The sequence below is a fragment of the Chrysemys picta genome, chromosome 25 (assembly GCF_011386835.1).
Source record: "Chrysemys picta bellii isolate R12L10 chromosome 25, ASM1138683v2, whole genome shotgun sequence".
NCBI classification, from domain to species: domain Eukaryota; kingdom Metazoa; phylum Chordata; order Testudines; family Emydidae; genus Chrysemys; species Chrysemys picta.
The window spans coordinates 6,607,126-6,628,085 of record NC_088815.1 but is presented as its reverse complement, the minus strand read 5'-3'; the positions used below and the strand labels follow the sequence as shown (position 1 = coordinate 6,628,085).

At 56.1% G+C, this 20,960-nt stretch overlaps 2 protein-coding genes across 7 annotated transcripts in view; both read left to right on the top strand.

The window, feature by feature from the left end:
* PEAK3 (PEAK family member 3) overlaps positions 1 to 20,960 on the top strand; it is a 294,394-nt gene that overhangs the window by 214,675 nt on the left and 58,759 nt on the right. The window lies entirely within an intron of this gene.
* The window catches only part of LINGO3 (leucine rich repeat and Ig domain containing 3), a 125,504-nt gene that overhangs the window by 93,588 nt on the left and 10,956 nt on the right, over positions 1 to 20,960 (top strand). The window contains exons 1-2 of one of the 6 annotated variants that reach the window (XM_024107943.3): positions 4,520 to 7,671; positions 12,913 to 12,992. The exons of 1 other annotated variant lie outside the window; for it this stretch is intronic. The gene's annotated coding sequence lies outside the window, so the exon portion shown is untranslated. Of the gene's footprint in view, positions 1 to 4,519; positions 7,672 to 7,717; positions 7,911 to 12,912; positions 12,993 to 20,960 lie in introns of those variants that run through there. 4 more of the 6 variants (XM_024107944.3, XM_024107941.3, XM_005283865.4 and 1 more) reach the window with 4 other exon arrangements.

The following is a 20,960-nucleotide window of genomic DNA, read 5'->3' as shown; positions in this document are numbered from 1 at the left end:
GAGGGATATGGAGCAGGGGGGCTGGGACGTGGGGATATGGAGCGGGGGCTGGGACGTGGGGATATGGAGCGGGGGGGCTGGGACGGGGGATATGGAGCAGGAGGGCTGGGACGGGGGGATATGGAGCGGGGGGGCTGGGATGTGAGGATATGGAGCAGGGGGGGCTGGGACGGGGGGATATGGAGCGGGGGGGCTGGGACGTGGGGATATGGAGCGGGGGGGCTGGGACGGGGGATATGGAGCGGGGGGGCTGGGACGTGGGGATATGGAGCAGGGGGGTGGGGCTGGGACGTGGGGATATGGAGCAGGGGGGCTGGGACGTGGGGATATGGAGCAGGGGGGGCTGGGATGTGTGGATATGGAGCAGGGGGGCTGGGATGTGGGGGCATGGAGCGGTGGGGGGTAGAGCTGGGACGTGGGGACGTGGAGCGGGAGTGGGGGTGGAGCTGGGATGTGGGGAATGGAGCAGGGGGGCTGGGATGTGGGGGCATGGAGCGGTGGGGGGTGGAGCTGGGACGTGGGGACATGGCGCGGGGGGGTGGAGCTGGGATGTGTGGACATGGAGCAGGGGGGCTGGGATGTGGGGGCATGGAGCGGTGGGGGTGGAGCTGGGATGTGGGGGCATGGAGCGGGGGTGGGGGTGGAGCTGGGATGTGGGGACATGGAGCAGGGGTGGGATGTGGGGAATGGAGCAGGGGGGCTGGGATGTGGGGGCATGGAGCGGTGGGGGGTGGAGCTGGGACGTGGGGACATGGAGCGGGGGGGTGGAGCTGGGACGAGGGGATGTGGAGTGGGGGTGGGATGTGGGGAATGGAGCAGGAGGGACAAGACTCCTGGGTCCAGAGGCAGGAGGAAGGCCCCAGGTTATGGAGCCAGTGAAAATCCTCCCTGTAGCTACTCAGCAGAGCAGTGCCCCCCCAACGCCCCCAGACTAGCTGACGTGCCCTTGCTCTGACTGGCCCCATCGCCCCTGAGCGTCCCTCCCTGGTGGCCTGGGCAGCGCTGGCTCAGGGCTGCCCAGGAAAGGAGCATCTCCCCGTCGGCCAACAGCTGCCGCTGGCTCCTGCAAAGGGCTCGTCTCGCGAACGGAGCGGAGCCAGACCCTCCTCCGTGGGCCGGTCAGCGCAGAGTCTGGGCCGGAACGACCTGCTGCCCGACAGGCAGCCTGTTACCTGCCCGGCACGCCACCCTTCACGTCACATCACAGGCACAGAGGGTTTGCCAGGCGGGGCCAGCCCTGCCCTGCCCTGCCCCAGCAGGGGCCCATCCCTGATGCTTCCAGAGGCAGATGAACATATTAACTGGGACTGTGCAGAATTCCTGGGCGGCAGGGGGGAGGGAGACGGTCGTGCTGCCCTGCTGGGGCACCACTTTAAGTGGGAGGAGCTGGTGGGCCTGGGCCTTCGACTCTAGCTAGTGCAACTGGAAAGTCTTGTATGGGCCAGGGGGCACATCCAGCGCCATCACTTCCGTCCGGATTGCCCCATGGACGAGCCTCCAATGCTCCCAGAGCCAAAGGTCGCTGCACGCTGTGGGGAGACAGGCTCCCTGGCTGTAGCCAGTGTCGCTGACAGCAGCACATGTCCCCCTGCGTTCGGGGCAGCGGCCAGGCTGCTGGGCCTTTGGGAGGAGAGACTCCCCCAGACGCTCAGGGTCGGTGTAACCACTAGGCGAACAAGGCGGCCGCCTAGGGCACCAAGATTTGGGGGCGCCAAAAAGCGGTGCCCCCCACATTTTTTTTACACTATTGCTGGAAAACGAACGAATAAAGAAAAGAGAAACGTCGTCGAACTTGCATTTTAACTTGTCGTTCTTCTCTCGTACGTTACAGCCATAGCCTACGTCAGCCCTGCGTTGCGGGCACAAGCGTGCTGCTTCCCGACGGTACAAAGTGGCAATGACGTCATTTTCCTCGTCGCGCGGCCGCCGTTACCCGTTCTGACAGGCTGTTTATAATGCTCCGTGTACTAGTTTTCGGAGGTTGTCGGATGAGGTTAACTGTTTTTGTTGCGTTGTTTCAGATCTAAGACAATTGCTGGTGCATCGTTTCGCTAATACTTTGTGCGTGTATGTGAAGTATTTGAGTGTATACGTTTATCATGTGCAAATATGCGTGTGGAGGTTGTTGAAATTTGTCGTATTGATATTGTCAGTTGCTGTTGTATGACGGAGTATCCGCCATTCTAATTTTATACATTTTATTAATAACAGTAATTGGATATTCTAAAGGTAGAATAAAACGTAGTAGATTTTGATAGGAAAGCACGAAGGAAGGAAGTATACGTGAACAATGCCACATTATGCAGTATTCGTTTTTGAAAGTTTATAATAAGCGATGCTCTGCGGGGTGGGGGCAAGGTGGAAGTTTCGCCTCGGGCGCAAAATATCCTTGCACCGGCCCTGCAGACGGCTGGCTTCCCTCCATCCGCGCGCACACGCTCGCCGGGAGCCTGGCGCAAGATCTGGAGCCGAGAGCCGGTCCCGGAGGTTGGGGGTCTTGAATAGGCCCATTGTAGAGCTAGGGACCCTGCTGATCCCACGTCCGATTCAGAGCCAGACCCGGCTGGTGAAGGGGAGACGCCGTTCGGGGAAGCAGCCGGAAGTCAGGCCACTCCTCCACAGCACCCCCACCCTCGGGAGCCTGTCGATTTGAGCAGCCCGGGCTCTTCTCGCTTCAGCTGAGGGAGACATACCCGGCAAGTCTCCACGCCTGGGTCAAGTGACTCTGGCTCACGCCGCGCAGGTGAACGTAGCAGTGTCGACGTGGGCTGGAGCCTGGGTGCCGAGCCTCTCCCCCTGCCAGGTCCATGGGGAAAGCCGGGAGCAATGAGAAGGAAGGGGAAATGTTCTTTTGGTATCTGAGCTGCTTCCAACCCCAGAAAAGGGGGGTGATTTGGAGCGCGGGATCAGGAGGGGGCTGTGTTTGGGGGCTAGTTTCAGGGGTGAGGGGCAGCATGCTTTTGAGGCAAGGGCTTGGAACCCCCGTTTGCATGTGGGGGGGAAAGTTCTGGGGGTTTGCTGCTGAAGTGGGGCAGAGGGTCAGATTGCGTTTGGGGTGTAGGTTGGAGGTGGGGCCTCAGGTGTTCAGGGCAAGGGCTTGGTTTAATAATAATATATGGAGATATACCTATCTCATAGAACTGGAAGGGACCCTGAAAAGTCATTGAGTCCAGCCCCCTGCCTTCACTAGCAGGACCAAGTACTGATTTTTCCCCCAGATCTCTAAGTTGCCCCCTTAAGGATTGAACTTGCAACCCTGGGCTTAGCAGGCCAATATTCAAACCACTTAGCTATCCCTCTCCTCACACTCCAGACCACCCACAATCCAGAGATAGGAGGCTCCTGGACTTGGGCCTGTGGTCATTGTAGAGTCGGGGGGGTGCGGGGAGCAGAGAATCACAGAAGCAGAAACAGCCGCTGCCCTGGGTCCCTCTCTCCCTCTAACAGGTGGAGCCTTTGCTAATCCCCCCAGATACATTTTTCCCCTCCTGGCTGCCAATTTAATCTGGTGGAGCGAGCGAGCGAGCCCGGAGCCCTGACAGCAGCCGCTGCAGCCTGCCTGGTATTAGCTGGCACAAAATAGGGCAGCACCGCAATCCGTGCGGGTGGGATGGGACCGGCATACGTAATGAAGAGCAGCGTTTGGGGGGTGGGGGGGCGAGGCTCCGCTCCTCAGCTGGCGGCATGCTGCATCCGTGGCGAGGATTTTCAGGGAACGTGGGACGCTTCGGCGGTACAGCCAGATGTATTGTGTCATTCCCTTTCGAAAGCGAAGGAACACAGGAGGGGGGGCCCACGCTGAGGCTAATAGGCCTGCAGCCAATGAGCTGGTTGCCTTTGGCACTGCTAAAGCCCGGGATAGTGAGCGATCAGGCAGGTATTAGAGGGAGGAAAGCTCCCACTTGGAAATGTTGTGTGCAAAAGGCAGATGGTGATCATCCCCCCTCCCCCCCACCTCCCAGCCCCAGGGGGTCGTGGGCACAGCGACCTAGGCGCTGATGGGCAGAAGGAGAGAATGTGATGCCAATGTCGTCTGGGAGCCTCCAGGAGTTCAGGTGAGGAGCACAGAGGGCCCTTGCAGGTGGTTGGCGTAACGAGCCGATCCCAGGCGGCTGGGGAGGGCTCCGGAGTCAGGAGGCATCAGTGCCAGCCTGCCCCATCCTTTCATTCCCCCGGGCCTCACAATGCTGCGCTCTCCCCCCGGGACAGGATGGCTGGTGCCCGGACTGATCCCACGGGGATGGTCAGTGGCTGCGCTGGGGTTTCACCACGGTCACGTTCCAAGAGCAGGATCTCCCGCTGGCCGGGACTGGCCCTGAAACTCCAGCACCTTGGAACTAGCGCTGGGTGGATTTCCAAAGGGGGAGGGAGGTTGCACCCAAGGGTCTGGATCCTTCTGGGGTCTGCAGAACTCAGGGGATTTCTGCTGGGCACTGGGACTGGGGAGGTGCCTGGAGACAATGAATGCGGGATACGGGTGTGGTTGGTTTGGGCATCGGATGAATGGTTGGGGGGTGGGATGGTTCCGTTTGGGCCAAGGCCTGGGATGCACTTACGGGTGGGGGGATGGTTCCGTTTGGGGCGGGGTTGCCACCTGTCTGGGTTTGCCAGGATCATCCCCTTCTTGGGGTAGCGGAGCCAGGGTGTTCAGGACATGCTGGCCAGCTAGCCGGTTTTATGGGCACAGGCTCAGAGCTGCCCTGAGTTGAGACCCTCTTTCAGTGTCCCCCATGGGGCTTTGTATGGGAGTAGAACAACCGAGATGCAGGGCTACCCCAGCCACACCCTCCATCCTCCATCCCACCTACACCCTGCCCAGGCCCCGTTCCAGAGTACCCCTTCCCCCAGGGCTCCCGTGGTGCTGGCCCCGGCACTGGGGCCCCTGCACTGCAGAGGTTCCCCAGAGGACATAATGCCATGCCCTGCAGCCCCTATGCACCAGCCTTGCTGGCCATGGGGCAACAACAAGCAGCGCCCTTCATTTCAGGGCAGCCACTGACACCCTCGGGTGCTTGGTAGGGTGTCATCATTTGTGTAGCGCCCAGCAGGCTCCTGGGGAGAGCCGGTCGGGAAGATTTCAACCCCAAAATGGTTTTTCGGCGACAAACGCCAGTTCGTCAAAACCGAAACCTTGTGCAGGACCCCTTCGCGCTTGGTGCAGCACAAACAATAAAAAGACAGGCCCTGCCCCGAAAAGCTTCCGCCGCGAGAGACCCCCCTACAATGACCCACTGGCTCAGGCCCTCCCTTGGGATGTGCCTGACTCAGAGTAGGGCCTTTAACCTGTTCCCCCATCCCGTGCGCGTCGCCAGCCCACTGGGCTGCAGGCTGGCTCTCATTCTAGTGAGTTGCAGGAAAACATCAAACGGTCTCGGGTTTTGTCCCACTGCAGAACAGGAACATTTTTGAAACCTCAAAAAAAAAAAAATTGCGGGATGGGAAAAATGTTTCCCACCTGTCTCCGGTGCTGGGACCTTTGAACCTGTGGCCGGGGCTCGCTCCTGGCTGGACAAGCACACGGCCAGTCTTAGAGATGGGGCCGAAGTCTAACCCTGACCTGAACAGTGAGAAAATCTGGCGCCAGATCCTGCTGGGGCCCAACTCTGCCTGTCCTGAGTATTGGAGGTCAGTGCGTCCTGCGCTCTTCATCCCATCTGACCCTCCTCGGCCTCCCTCAAGAAGAAATCAGGAGAGGGAAGGAGCAGGGGGGAGGCGTTGGGAAGGAAGAATGGAATTTCCAGCTATTTTTGTTTTGTAATGAAGGGAGCTGCATTCCCCACTAACAGAGATTTAGCGCCAGGCCGGTCCCAGGGTGGCTGACTCCGCTTAGCCCCTTGGTAACAAGAGCTGTGGAATGTTCCATCCTAAACCGAGGGAACCGGTGTTACACTTTCCATTCTGGATCCAGCCTGAAAGGGGCCCGGGGGCATATTTTGGGGACTGGGTGGCTTGCTAAAAAGACTGGCCATGTGCAATCATAGAATATCTCAGGGTTGGAAGGGACCTCAGAAGGTCATCTAGTCCAACCCCCTGCTCAAAGCAGGACCAATTCCCAAATGGTCCCTTTAAGAATTGAACTTACAAACCCTGGGTTTAGCAAGCCAATACAGGCCAATGCTCAAACCACTGAGCTATCAGGCGCGCCAGACCCCATTATGTACCATGCAAGACTGCTGGGTTGAATCCAGCCCCGAGCAGAAAGAGCTGGAATACCATGGTGGGTACATGATATGAGATGAGTTGCTAGGTCCTCAGACCGTATCCTAGTGGCTGCCTTTCCACTGTTCAGGAGCCAGCGTAACAACAGGCCCCCTCGGTGGTGCTCACAGCCGATGGTCTCAGAGAGCGGGAACGCCCCTCCGTGCTCAGGCCCTGCATGTCTCCTGCCACACGTACACCTCCCCTCACAAGGCCTGGTGAGCCTCCCAGAGACGCGGCCCATTTGGTGTGACTAGCCATCAACATGACGCCACAGGACCTGATTCTCATCTCACCCTGGCAGAAGCGGCTCCCTGGAGACCCAGGCAGTCCCAGCGGCACTAAACCAGCGTCCCGGAGAGCAGACACAGGCCCAGAGTGATCGAGGTCCTGCTGAGAGCAGAGGGGGCTGTCCGTGCGGCACGCAACCCAGGCGTCGGGGTCAGGCCGCAGGACAGGCTCAAAGCTGGAAAAGAACAGACCGAATGCCAGGGTTGCTTCATGGGGAGCTTGGCTGTGTCCACTGAGAAGCCGGAGGAAGGCCAATCAAAGCCCAGCGAAGCCAAGGGGAGAGAAGCCACGTCTGGCCTCTGCTCTTTTCTTGACTTTCCAAAATTGCAACATTTTAATGTTTACATTTCCAGAGAGCTTCCCCGCCGGAGTGGAATTTCACCGCCTCGTAGGGCAGCACCTGGCGTCATCCTAGAGCGTCCCCGTGCTGCACGCTGTGATCGGTCACGACCTTCGCAGCCGTTACAAGGGTGGAACCTCAAGTCACACGCGCCCAGCCCCTGCCCGTCAGTCCGGGGAGATCGACCCTGCACTCTGCGGGAGCCAGGCTTGTGCCCTCAGTGTTTCCAAGCCCACGCTTGAGCGTCCACCCTGTAAAGCGGGGTTTGCGATCGCTGGACCCGGGTCTAACGTCCGTGCTAACGTGTCCGTGCTGCGCTACGCCGACCTTCTGACTCGGGGCTGCGCCCTGAGCTGAGGCCACACTGCAAAATGACAGGGCGTGGGTCACCCCTCGAGCACCCGCGGCTCAGACTCGGCAGGAATAACTGTCTGGATCCGTCTGCTGTCGCTTGTCTCATCTTGTGAGCTGTTTGGGGCCGGGACTGTCTTTTTGGCCTGAGCGCGTACAGCACCTACCGCAGGAGGGTCCTAGTCCACGACGACAGCTCCCTAATACAAGCAATAGTGCTGCTCTGTGCTTGTGATAGGACCATGTGCTCCAGCTCCCTGCAGCCTCCCATAGACCAAAGCTCGTGTTTCAGGCGCCGACTCTGGCTAGGTCCTCACTTCCTAGGGAAGCCGTCTCTGGGAAGTGCCCATGGAGACACCGAGGCTCTGTCCGGGAATGTGCTGGCTGGCCCACCTGCTGATCCCACAGCTCCCTGACAGCGCTGAGCCTCTCAGACACAGATCTCACACACACACGCGCTGCCCGGGAATGAAGCGATCTGGGGCGCAAACGTGAGTGGCAAACGGCTTTTTTTTTCTCCCTTTGTTACCCTTTTAACCGAGCACAAAGCATCTTTCAATCCCACCTGGTCAGAGGCTTTTTGCGAGGCAGCGGCGGGAGCGTAAGAGGGGGGAAAAGCACATCTGACCGAGAACAAAGCAGCCGCAGCGTCGCCAGCCTGGGGGTGATGGACTTGAAAATATTATTAGTGCTGAATGCAGTTCAGACATGGGAGAGGGAGAATGCTGAGGTGAGGAGTGTATATATATGGGGGGGGGCGTGTCCGGGGATTGTGCAGGGGTGGGGGGGCTGACTTAGTACTGTGCTTGTGCGTGTTGTGCCTCGGGTTTGTGTGAATGTGTTTGGCAAGGGGGGGAGAGTGAGCAGGTGTGTGTGTGTGTGTGTGTGTGCGTGTGTGTGTGTGTGTGTGTGTGTGAGTGTGTGTATACACACCCATGCCTCTGTGTGTGTTACTTCAGATGAGTCTATGGAAAGGGAGGTGTATGTGTTTGGGGAGAGGGCACTGTGTGTGTGTGTGTGTGTGTGTGTGCGTGCGGCGGCGTGTGGGCACTCCTGTGTATGTCGTCTGTGCGTGGCTGTATGTCTACCTGTGGCTGTGGCTAGTGGGAGGGTGGAGGGGATGGCCCGCTGATGGGATCCTGCCTGTTCGGCCTACCCTGGTTGCTGCCTGCGAGACGGGTTGCATTTCCTGTCCTTTCCCCGGTGCATGCTCAGGAGAACGGCAAGGTGAGCTGACGTGGGATGACAGAGAGGGTCTCCCAGACAGCCATCAGCCTGTCACCTCCCGGAGGGGATAGTAAATCCTGTTGCTTAAAAATTCAGCGACGGTGAGTGATCTTTATGGCAGTGGTTCTCAGCCAGGGGTCTGGGGCTCCCTGGGGGGCAGCGAGCAGGTTTCAGGGGTCGCCCAGTTGTTGTGGCCCAGGTGGGCCGTGGGGCTTTTATAGCATGTTGGGGGCAGGGAGCTCAGAAAGAACAAGGTTGGGAACCCCGGCTTTCCGAGCCAGATAAATACAGAGACAGGGACTCTTGGGGAGCACCAACAGCCTGCTCTGTGCTACAGAACGTTAGCGGGGCTGAACGCCAATGGCCAAGTTCGCTGGTGCCCTGGATTTTTCTCAGTCTGCACTGGCTGCGGAGTGATGGTCAGGAGCGTGTCGTGTTGCGATCTGTCACGCAGACAAGCAGAGAGCGCGCGCGCATCTGGCAGCGATAAAATACCAGCCTGAACCCAGGGCTGAAATTCCCACCAGACCCAAAGTTCGCGTCTCAAGAGTGGAGAGGTTAGAAGGAGCCTTGGACCATTTCCCCAGCACCAGATATCGCTTAGCAGCCAACTTTTGCTTCACACCTTTGGGCTGGTCTACACTACGCAGGTCGGCATAAGGCAGCTTATGTCCACCTAATTATGTCAGTGTCTACACTCCAGCCGTCCTCCCACCGATGTAAGTGCCCCACTGCACCAACATCATAACTCCACTTCCAGGAGAGGCGTAAGGCTTATGTCCCTGTAGCTAGGGCAACACAGGGTCTGTGTAGACACAGCTGTTGGCTGTCTCGTCAATTTCAGGGCAGGAGCCCTGAAATTGACAGGAAAGCGGGGCAGCTACAGCCCAGCTGTCCCCAGCTCCTGCCTGGGAACTGGGGGAGAATGGACCCTGCTCCCAGCTGTGGGGAGAAGCCCCAGCAGCTTCAGACCCGCTCCCAGGTGGAGTCGTGAAACTGACAAGGCTGCTCGGCTGCCGGCGGAGAGCGGGCAGGGGAAAGGCCCTGGGCAGGGAATGGGAAGCAGTGGGGGTGGGGGGCAGCCCTCCAGGAGCCAATGGGGCAGCCAGGCTCTTGGCAGGGAGCAGCCAATGGAGCTGAAAATCCAGGCTCTCACCTCCCCACACTGCCCTTCTCAGATTGGTGGACTCGCTCCTGGTGAGGACGTGCACCACTGACCCCTGCAGGGTAATGTGAACATGCATCACCACAGTCATTACCTATAGTAGGTCGACGCACATTTCTAATGTAGACATAGCTTGTGTGTGTGTGTCGCACTGGTGTACGGTCTGAGCGGGGCAGCCCTTGAGGCAGACGGTTTCGCTTTATCCTACCAACAGACGCAGCAAGCCAAGCGCACACACACACACAAACACACACACACACACACACACCATGCCTTGATTGCACGGCTCAGTCAGCCCTGTGTCTCCCTGCTGAGTGTAATAACCAAGGGCCACAAGAAATACAATCTATACTGGCGGGTTTTACATTATAGATACATGGCCACTGGGGCTTGGAATGAGAACCAGGAAACTCATCTCACGAAAGGCGCAACATATGAAGTTGTTGGTTGCTCTATTTAAAAAAACATTGCAAAAACTGAAGAGGTTCTGAAGTGGTTTCCCTTTTGCAGGATTCAAAACCACAGGCGTGTTTTTCGTGACATTTTTTCATCATAAAGGTCAAAACTGTTACTAAAAAAGAAACCAGTTGTTGAAATGTCTTGTTTACCAAAAACACGGGATTTTTTGGCAAGCGAAAAATGTCACTATCACTTCTGAGAATGGTGTAGATAAAAATGTTGATAAAATTGTGCTGGGCACGGGGGGGAACCCAAATTTAGAAAGTCAGCAGTTTTTCTGGACTTTTTTTTTTTTTTTTTAGAAAAAAAGGCCGTTTTTTCCAAAACAAAAACCCTTTGCATCCTAAAAATTTCAGCTCTAATCCCATGGTACCCATTTTTTTTATTACTGACCCAGGCTAGATGGGAACAAGAAACACTGCATATCCCATTCCCATTCACCAGTTCTAGCCAACTGGTGTATTGTCACCAGTTCACTGCTACCATGAGCAGGAGAGCTGCTACACAGAGATTATACTGCAGTGAATTGGTTAATGTTTATATGCTCGGCTGCCCCCTATTGGATGGCATCAGAAAGACACAGCTGTGTGTCATGAGCCCTATAGTGCTTATAGAGATTCTCATGTGGGTCAAGTGGCAGAAGCCAGTGCTTGTGGAGCAGAAGCTGAAATTTGATTCCTGCTGTGACCATAAAGTGCCTAGTGACGTCCTAGGTGTCCAGGGATTTGTTAAAAGATGGTGTAGATACAGCAGTACAGTAGATAGCGTCTGCTGAGAGACACATCTGGTGTAGAGAGAACAGGAAGACGCCGCAGAGGGGCCAGAGCTGCTTAGATACATATTGTAGATAGATGGCTGCTAAAGGCATAGATGCTGTTGACTGATCGAGATAAGACATGCAGAGGAAGGGAGGCATTAGTGAGAGTGTGAAGCCGATAAATACTGCAGCCAGGAGGGGGAGGGTTGTGGGGGGAGACTGAAGCCCTGTGGAGAGGTGGCAGATAAACAGGCCAGTTGTGGGGAGCAGAGTCGAGTCTGCTGAGAGCTTCTCCTTCCACTGCTGAAATCAGCCCCCTTTGATTGATTCGCTCTCCCCGAGTGCTTGAATGGTTCCTGTGTATAATGAATGGAGGCCCCTCTTCACAGCCCAGCTGGGTGCCAGCACATGGCATCAGAAGCTAGAGGGCTGTTTAGCGCTCTGTGATGGCGAACTGGGGACGGGGCCAGGGACGCATCCTAGCACAGCTGACCTGGCTGCCAGGATCCTGGGGGTTCATCGCCCATCGGGGCACATCTGTGGCTGTTGTCACCGAGTCAGTCATCCACATGGGACGCTGAGCAGCCTTAGCAAGCAGGAGGGGGGAGACCCCCCTGGGGGAGCATGAGCCGAGTGCTTTGCACAGCCTCTCACATGCGTTCCCCGCCGGGGTCAACACACCAGTGCCACGCTAATTAACCCTGTCCCTCCCCCGGACACTGGGTCAATCTGCAGCCACACAGGCCGCCCTGCTTTTCTCTAGGCTGCGTGCCACGGACACTCCGGACGTCATGGTGGCAGAGGGCATACAACTCAGACACTCCTGCTCCAGAAGCGCAGGGCCCTGCCCCTAGAGCTGAAGTAGGATGTCTGGTAGCGTGCTAAATACTCTGACACACAGGGAGCTGTTCTGATTCCTTCCAGCAGAGAGCAGTGGTTACACTCATCCCAGCAGCATTATACCCATTTTACAAACAGGTCAAATGAGGCGCAGAGAGGGGAATGGGACTTGCGTGCCGGACCTAGGACTAGAACCCAGGAGAGCAGAGTCCCAGAGCCCCGCGCTATCGCCTAGACACCCATTCACAGCTGTACCTGACAGCTGTCGAAGAGAGATTCTGTCTGAAGGTGTTGAGCAGGGAAGCTATAATAACCCCACTTAACTGTCTGAAGTTGTATATTCAGAACCCTCAATCTCCATTGCCCTCTGGGTTGGGAATCCAGGAAACGTCAAACTTCAGGGAGTTTGAAAGCCCCATTTTGACAGCTTGACTCCACCTCTAAACGTTGGGGTACTCAGCCAGGCTTGCCAGGAAGCAGATGGTCCCAAACCAACCCCCCCCCCCCGCCCCCCGCCATGAATTTGTGGGAAGTTGGATCTGACTCTGAACTTGGTGGTTTGGACCATCTCTCCCAGGGATGGCAGGTGATTGTGTAGCTGTCGCGAGGGGTTTTGGCAGAGCTGTGGGGTTGGCCAGGACTGGACTAGCTGCAGGGGGATTAACCCATCACAGGGCCTTAGCCAAACATGCAGTTCTGGGCTCTGACCTTCTAAACAGAGATTCTCAACCGGGGGGCACACCCCCTGTGGGGGCATGTTGGACTTTCGGGGGGGTTGTGAGCATTCTGATGGCTCAGACTGGGGGGGTCGTGACAGGGGGGTGGCTGGGCCAAATTTCAGTGAGTGGCATTGAGACCTGGCACATGGGGTCACAGTGCCACTCAGGTTTGGGCCAGCCACACTGACAACCCCCCCCCCCCCACACACACACACACACAAAACACACACAAATTTGGATCCAAGGCATTTTGGTGACCCCCACAAATCTGGGCCCCAGGCACGTGCCTAGTTTGCTGACATGTTAATCTGGCCCTGGGGGTGGTGCCGGTGAGGAGTGAGGGGCACCAGCAGAGCTGTGTGGGTGCCCAGGACTGGCAGAGCAGAGGTCTGGCCCATGTTACCTCCATCAGTCGCGTTTCTCCACAACACTCCGATGATTGATCACTGTCCTTAGTAACCTTATGCACGAACGCCCACCCCAGTACCCCCCCAGCCCTGTATCAGGGGACAGTCATGGGCTGCCAGTCTGGTGCTAACTCCTTGACCTGCATTCATGTCCTCAGGCCCCATCAGCGTCTCCAGAGGGTAACAAGAAAGAACAGGTGTGTCTGCCATTTTCCAGCCTAGTTACCATCTCCACAAGGTCAGTGAATCAAAGTCCTTGGGTGGCATTTTCGGCTCTTGTTACCATCCTCGGATTCTTACGCCAATTGATTTGTTCAGCTGCCATTTTCTCTTCTTGTTAAAATCCTTGTCACAACGGAAAGGGGGGGTGCAATGGGGCGGCGGCGGGGGGGGGGGGGAGCTGGGCACATCCAGGGGCATTAGAAGGGAGAGACAGGCCCAAAGGGGGCAGGGAGAAAACTAGCCCCCCTAAAGACACAGGCCTGGGATGAAGAGAGAAACGCCATGAGGAGGGGGCTTGGACAGAGCCAGGGGAGAATTTCTGTAGATTTCAGAAGCAGAGAAGGCTGAACCAGTTTGGATAAACTCAGAACTGAGCCCCCCCGAACCTTTGTCCCAAACCCACACCCACCCCTGCCACGTCACCTCCAACCAACCTGCCCCTCACCCTCTGCCCAAAACTCAGACTGATACCCCTCCCCAGGAGCCTTCACCCCAGGCCAAACCTTTGGGGAAGAGCGCCCCCTGCTGCATCCCCAGCACCAGTCTCTGGAGCACCCACAAGCAGTGCAGTGGTGCGAGAACCTGCTCCCCTGCATGGGTGCGTGGCCACCTTCCGTGCAAGTTGATTCTTCCGACTGCCTTCAAACCCAGTCCTGCGTAGACCGTCCAGCGAGGCCAGCCCCAAGGTAGCAAACAGGCAGGGCCCTCGTCTGCGAGGAAGGGACGGGCTCCCTTGGCCAGCTGGAGATGGTGAAGGACACTGATGGTTCCACTATGGCCCTGAGACTGGAGACAAAGGGTGGGTGGAGCCAGGGGTATCTGTGGTTAATTGAAGGTGGCTCCACTCACCCTTTGTCCCCAGTCACAGGGTCCTGTTGGACCCATCGCTGGGCACTGGGGCAAGCAGACCCCTGCCTGCCCTGGTTTGAGGCTGGGGTGAGAGTGGGGGCAGATCTGGAAGGTGTGCTGAGGTTATAGTCGCCTTGTGTTCTAACTCCCGTCACAGGTGGAACTGCACCACCATCAACTCCAGGTACTGACATACAGGTGGACGTGGCCGGTCCTAGATCTGAAATCATTTGTGGTTAGGGATGGAGGAATGTCCTCGGGGGGGCATATCCTTCAACGCCAATAGCCAGAGGCTGCCGAAGCTATTAGAGGAACTCGGCTGTCAGGATCTAACGATTACTTCCAAAACTTGGCACTCACGGGCTGTTCCAGGCCTTGCTCTGGATGCCTTGGGGCTGTCCCCAGAGAGAGCACCGGTCAGAGCTGTGATATTGCTTCCCCTAAGGGCCTGACGCCAGTTCTCCTGACAAGACTGATCCCTTGGCAGATACTCTGGTGATGGGCAAGGCTGGGCAGGAGATGGTTTTCCCGTCCTGGGAGATTTTCCCGCCCCGAATCCGGAGAAAAAGTCAAAATCTAGAAAATTTTTGCGACCTGACAAATTGAGAAAACGTCAGTTCAGTCCAGTCCGAATGGTTCATTTGGATTTTGACTTTTTTAAACCTTTTTTTTTTGGTCTAAATTTACTAAAATTTCAAAGCGTAAAGTCGCTTTGACTCAAAAATCCCGCAACGTTTTGTACTGAAAATGTCAAAAGGGGCCGTTTCAATGAATTAAAACCTTTTTTTTTTTTTTTAATGTTTCAAGTCGGGAGATCCGTGTAAGCTGACCCTCTTTCAGGAACGGGGCAGCCAGACCCCTATCCCCACCACCCCCCATATTATACAGACCTGATCGCCCCCCCCAAAAAAAGCTTGGCAGAGGGGGCGCGCGTGAGTTCAAACAATGTCACTCACATCTCTCTCTGGGGGTAGCCTTCCCCATAGGACCCCGGGATGTGTTCCACACAGATCAGCCCATTTCCTGCTGCAAAGAGCTCCCAGCTGTCTGGAGACGTCCCTCTGTCTCGGCATCCTCCCCACTGCGATCTCAGGACCAGACACTGAGCTCCTGGCCGGTGGCCCTTACACCATCGGTGCCATGCAGTGGAATAACATTCAAGGGGGAACCAACGTCGTGGTGTAACTGCTGGGAAATGTGGGGGTTAGTCAGTGCCCTCGTTGGATTAACGCGCGCGTCACCTGAGCCTGCCTTGCCATCTCCCATTAGCGCCACCGTTCCGGTGGGTGCTGGTCTGTTCCAAGGGAGCCAGTCACCCAGCATGGAATCATAGGACGGGAAGGGGCCTCGAGAGGTCAGCTGCTCCAGCCCCCTGCACTCCTGGCGGGACTCAGTATTATCTAGACCAGCCCTGGCAGGTGTTTGTCCAACCTGCTCTGAAAAATCTCCAATGATGGAGATTGTCCTTATTGTCCTTAACTCTGCTGGCCATAGATAACCTGAGGGCCGAGGTAGCAAGAAGCATTTTTCAAATGCGTCACGTTGAATGGGGTGGTCTCTGGCCAGACGCTCCTAGCTGAGCCCATCCCCCCTTCCCCAGGCGGCATGTGTGCGCACATACGCATGTACACACACACACACACGTACACACACATGCATGTACATACATACACACACAGATGTACACACACACGAGTACAGACTCCTGCATGTGCTGATGCACACATATGAACATGAGCACCCAGGCCCATGTACTCAGGTGTGCACACGCACACGTGGGCATACACGCACACAGGCCCACGGCGTGACCTGCAGCGTGTGAGTGGGCAGCACCCATCGAGCGGAAGGGGCAGCCATTGCTGGCTCACGGCCCAGTGAGTCGGGGTCATGAGCGTCTCTGGCTTGGCCCCAATTTCCCCAGCTCGAACGGGCTTCTGGCCCGAGGCAGAGCGGGTTGCTCAGCTCCCAGCGAACTCTACCATGTCTGCCTTGCCCCCCACGGGCTCCTGCAGTCAGTGACATTGGGTGACAGCTGCATGGCTAAACATAGCTGCCGGGGCCTTTCCATAGCCACTTAGCGTCCCTGCCGCTCCCTCTCCTGCCCACGCCACGCGGCAGCTCAGGGAGGCCAGCCAGGCCGGCATCCTGCAAAGGAGCGTGCCGACAACCTAGTGTGAAATCTCGCAGCAAGTACGGAGATCTAAGGAGTCTTGCGCACAGGCCAAGAGCTAGAAGGCACCATGCTCCGGTGGGTGCCTGCTCCTCGCACCAGCTCCCTGGCTCCTACGCCCTCCCGTTGCACCGCCACTGCCAATAGATAATTGCCTATTACACAACCAGCAAAGCGGGCAGCTTTCCAATTGGCGCGAGCCCCTCCCCAGGGCAACCTGCCAGTGCTCCCGTTCCCCAGCACGCCTCTCCCCTGCCTTGAATATTCTGCTCACAGGTAATGAGGAGAAGCAAAGAGGGTTTAAATACAAAGCTGCTTATAAACCAGAGGTGGAGGGATGGAGTTTCTCCCCCATCAGCAGCCTGCTAGATTCCCCTGCATTCAAATTCCCGCCGCAGCTGCCGCTAAAATAGCACATTTCAGTGAAGGGCGTCGGATGGACGGCCTGGGAGAGTCACAGCCTCTGTTGATCATTACTGGGCGCAGCCGAGGCGGTGTGCTTCACGCCTATCCCAGGGCGCCCACCTGGAAGAGCCGCCCGGGGCCCCAGGCCCGCCTTGACCTCTCTGCTGGGCCTGGCGAGGCGGGTTGGTTCGTGCCAGCGGGGGAGGTGGTTTTAGTGAGATGGGATAACAGTGGCCAAGGCGCCTAAGCCCTGTTTCAAACAGGACTGAGCTAGGCTGCTAACTTCCAGTCCTTAACTCTCGTTGGTTTCAATGGAACTTAGGCACCTAAAGACCTTTGCGGTTCTGGGCCTTAGGGCCAGGTTGTTAGAGGTCATCAGGAGCCTAAAGCTACAGCCAGGAGCCAGAAATCAATGGGAGCTGGGTGCTTGGGGGGTTTTGAAAATCCCACTGGGGCAAGGGAGCCCCACACTGGGCTGTCCCATAGCTGGTGGGTAGGGTGCTCCCCAGAGAGGGGGAAGAGGCTGCTTCAAAACCTTTCTCCCGCTCAGGTGGAGGGGGGCTGGGAACCGGGGGCTACAGGCAGTAGGGTGCTCTTCCTCCTCTGAGCACACTTACTGCAGGCACGTTGGTGCATTGTTCTGGGGCTTTGGCGTCTGGTCTCCAGGCGTGGGGCTGCAGGGCACAGGCCCAGAGGCAGAAACATAGGCGCTAAGGGAACGTTAACTGCAAAACTGGAGGCACCGAGTGGGTTTAGGCGCCTACAGGGATCTTGGGGGCAGCTGAGCAGGGCTTTTGTGGAGCCCAGTGGGGGACCTGATTCTGGGATTTAGGCACTTAACGTGGCAGTTAGGTGCATAAGGCACTTTGTGACTCTTGCTCAAGATGCATCTCTGCAGCTTTAGGTGCCTAAGTCCCTTGAAACGCTGGGCCTAAGTCCCTTTTGAAAATGGGCTCCTAACTCTGATAGGTGCTTTTGAGAACGCTACCCACACCCACGTGTCCTCTGGGACCTGGCCCGAGGCAGCGCCTCTCCCCCCAGCTCGTCCACGCTGAGGAAGAACAGCTGCAATCATCGGAGTGACTGAAGCGTTAGGGTGGGATTCTGCTCCCAGTTGCGCCGGTGTAAACGCAGCGCAGCCTCATTGATTCAAGTGGGCTCTTCGCAGCTGCGGGGCTGCGGGCAGCCGCTGCCACTTCATTAGCTAAATAGCAGCCGTTGGCTACTGAGGCATGTTTGACGAGCTTTGCGGCGATGCGCGTGTGTGTCCCGGGTACAAGATTTTTTTAATGTGTCTTCTGCACAGGTCTTAAACCCCCTCCCACCACCCACTAACATTAACCCTTAGGGTACTGGAGGTTGTTATGATGTGCTGGGAGAGAGGCAGATTAGACAGATAGTGGGCTCACTTGGGTCCCTGGCCCAAAGCTGCCTTTTGAGGTTCAAGTGACCCCCGAAGGCTGAGTCACACAACACAAGCTCTCCCGCTGCACCAGCACCATGGGTTGACGCCAGCTTTGCCCCATACCGGAGAGCTCAGGGGTGCTCTGGGAACCTTGAGCTGGACCTGGGCTGAGGTTGGCGCTCATAGCGCAACGTGTACGCGTGCATGTCTCCCGGGAGCGGGGGGGTCCCAGTGAACACCCCCCCAGCTACCAGCGTCATCAAACTCTCCGCGCTCTGCTTGGCCTCGCCTGCCACGCGGTGTCTCATTTTCGACCCAAACGCCTGTTTCCGAGTAGCAGCCGTGTTAGTCTGTATCCGCAAAAAGAACAGGAGTCCTTGTGGCACCTTAGAGACTAACACATTTATTTGCGCATAAGCTTTCGTGGGCTACAGCCCACTTCATCGGATGCATGCAGTGGAAAATACAGTAGGAAGATCTGTATATATACACAGAGAACATGAAGCAATGGGTGTTACCATACACACGCTAACGAGAGTGATGAGCTATTACCAGCGGGAGAGAAAGAAAAACCTTTTTGTAGTGGTAATCAAAATGGCCCATTTCCAGCAGTTGACAAGAAGGTGTGAGTAACCGTAGGGGGGGGAAATAAACATGGGGAAATCGGCTTACTTTGTGTAATGACCCATCCACTCCCAGGCTTTATTCAAGCCTAATTTAATGGTGTCCAATTTGCAAATTAATTCCAATTCAGCAGTCTCTCGTTGGAGGTTTTTTGTTGTAATATTGCGACTTTGAGGTCTGTAATCGAGTGACCAGGGAGATTGAAGTGTTCTCCGACTGGTTTTTGAATGTTATAATTCTTGACGTCTCTGTGGCTCATTAGACCAGATCCAGCCCTGGTGAAACTCCGCTGTAGTCAGTGAAGCTAGGCCTGGTCCCTGGCCCCATCAGATAACCACGGTGATGGTACCACGGTGGCCAGGAGTGGGCCCGGCTGCGCGATGTGGCAGATCCCAGCTATTTATCAAATGGAGCGGCCCACAGCTCCGGCACACAGAAACGGGGACGGCTCGTTAATGGGCTGTCAGCTGGAGCGGCGAGAGCCAGTTAACGAAGGAGGGCCTGGTAATAAGAAATGACTGAAAGAGACAAGAGGAGTAAGCCAGGCAGACAGGCTCATAAGCCAGATGTCAGCAGAGAAAGGAGTGACTGGATCTGTCAGGGCTCCCAGGAGAGGAGGGTGGAGAAGGGACAGGCTGCACTAGACTGGAGACTCAGGTTGTGCTCCCCGCTGCTCCAGGTGCCACGGCTTTTGGGAGGACCCCTGGCTGGGGAGGGAGGGTATAACGTGAACCCTGCGATGGCTTGTTCGAGTCTCTGGCAAGCACATACGCTCAGCCTGCCCTCGCGTGCATTGTTGGTGTTTAGTTCGATTTTCACAGCTCCGAGCTGTTAGGTACATTGACCCTACCAATAAATTGATTGCAAACTACTTTGATGAGTAGCAGCCATCTGGGACAGGGGCTGTCTATTTGCTCAGTGTTTGTACAGCACCTTGCACTATGGTATAAAATATCATAGCAGATCATTAATTCTGCACCAATGTAAAATTAGGCTCATCACACTATTACCTCCGCCAAGCACTCAGGGGAGCTTTGCCTGTGTCCAGAAGGTTCACAAACTCCAGCTCTGGTGACCTGGCCAACAAAGGAATAGCCAGTGACAACTAAACTCATTATATGAATGGAGGGGGAAGCATGACCTAGTGGGTAGTGAAGGACACGGCCGACTGCTGAGTTACGGGCCTGCCCCAGCCAGCGTATCCTTTGGCAAGTCACTCCAGCTTTCTTCACCTCACTTCCCCGGGCTGTAAAATGGGGCTAATAACACCTGCCTAGTGTGAAGTCTAATTAGAGTGTGTAAAGCATTGTGAAATAGACAGATGGACGCTGGCAGAGAAAGGGCAAAGGATCTGGAAGCAAAGCAGGGGAAAGACTGCAAGAAAAAAATGGGTCAGGGTCGGGGGGTTGGGGAGGATGCAGGGGAGTGCAGAGAAAAATTAAGTTGATAGAAAAATTCTAATCCCTGCAAAACGGGGACAGTTTCATCAGTTGGAGGACAAATGGAGGAGGCTAAGGCCCGTGCATTATAATTCAGGGGTCAGAGGTCGGTAGTAATCTATAATCTACAAAGAATGAATTGTACAATCTGCAGACTTCCTAATCCAAACGCTGACAGGGACGCCTCTGATCCGCGCTGTGTGAACAGCCTGTGCATGCCGTGTCTTGCAGGATGTCACACACACACACACACACACACACACACACACACACACCATCACAATGGGAGTGCTGTGGGACCAAGGTGGGGCAGGAGGGCAGAGCCATTCAGTGCACCAGTCACACCACTTACAATTTACACACACACAACGTTTGCTCCCTCTGTGTCAGGATAATCACAGGACACGTCTACACTATGGGTGCTGAACAGCACAAATACGGAGCTGTAGCAGTGCTCCTGTTGCACCATAGTGTAGACACTTCTTACAGTGATGGAAGGTTTTTCCCCCCCCAGCATTAGATAATCCACGTCTCTGATTAGCAGTAGCTAGATCGACAGCGTCTACACCAGGGGTTCGCCCAGCATAGCGACACCGCTCCGGAGATGTGAATTTTGACCCCTGAGCACCGTAGCTATGTTGACCGAGCTGTTAAGTTTGGACCAGGCCACAGACCCAAATGTGTGCATCTGAAAACACCGAAGCTACTCTACGCACAGAAGTTGCGTCAATTTAACTGACGGTGTGATGTTAACTCAGCATGGGGACCCTTTGTGTGTGGGCACCGTCACATGGGTTTAAACCTGGCTTGCACCAGTTTAGCTTCCCCGTCTGAAACGAACTTCGGGTAAAATTGATATAAGAAGGTCCACACTCAAAGTTACACTGGTTTAACTGAATTGGTTTAACAGCAAACCTTTTGCTAAACCAGTGCCACCTGTGTGTAGACGAGGCCTTGTTCCAAAGAGGATCTTGAGAGCAAGGGCTTGTAGGCTGCTGTGCCCCTGAGAACCATGACTTGGGACACACCCCTTTAAGGGGCAGACTCAGTTACCTGAATCACTCCGTTATCCAGCCCTGCCACAGGCCGCAT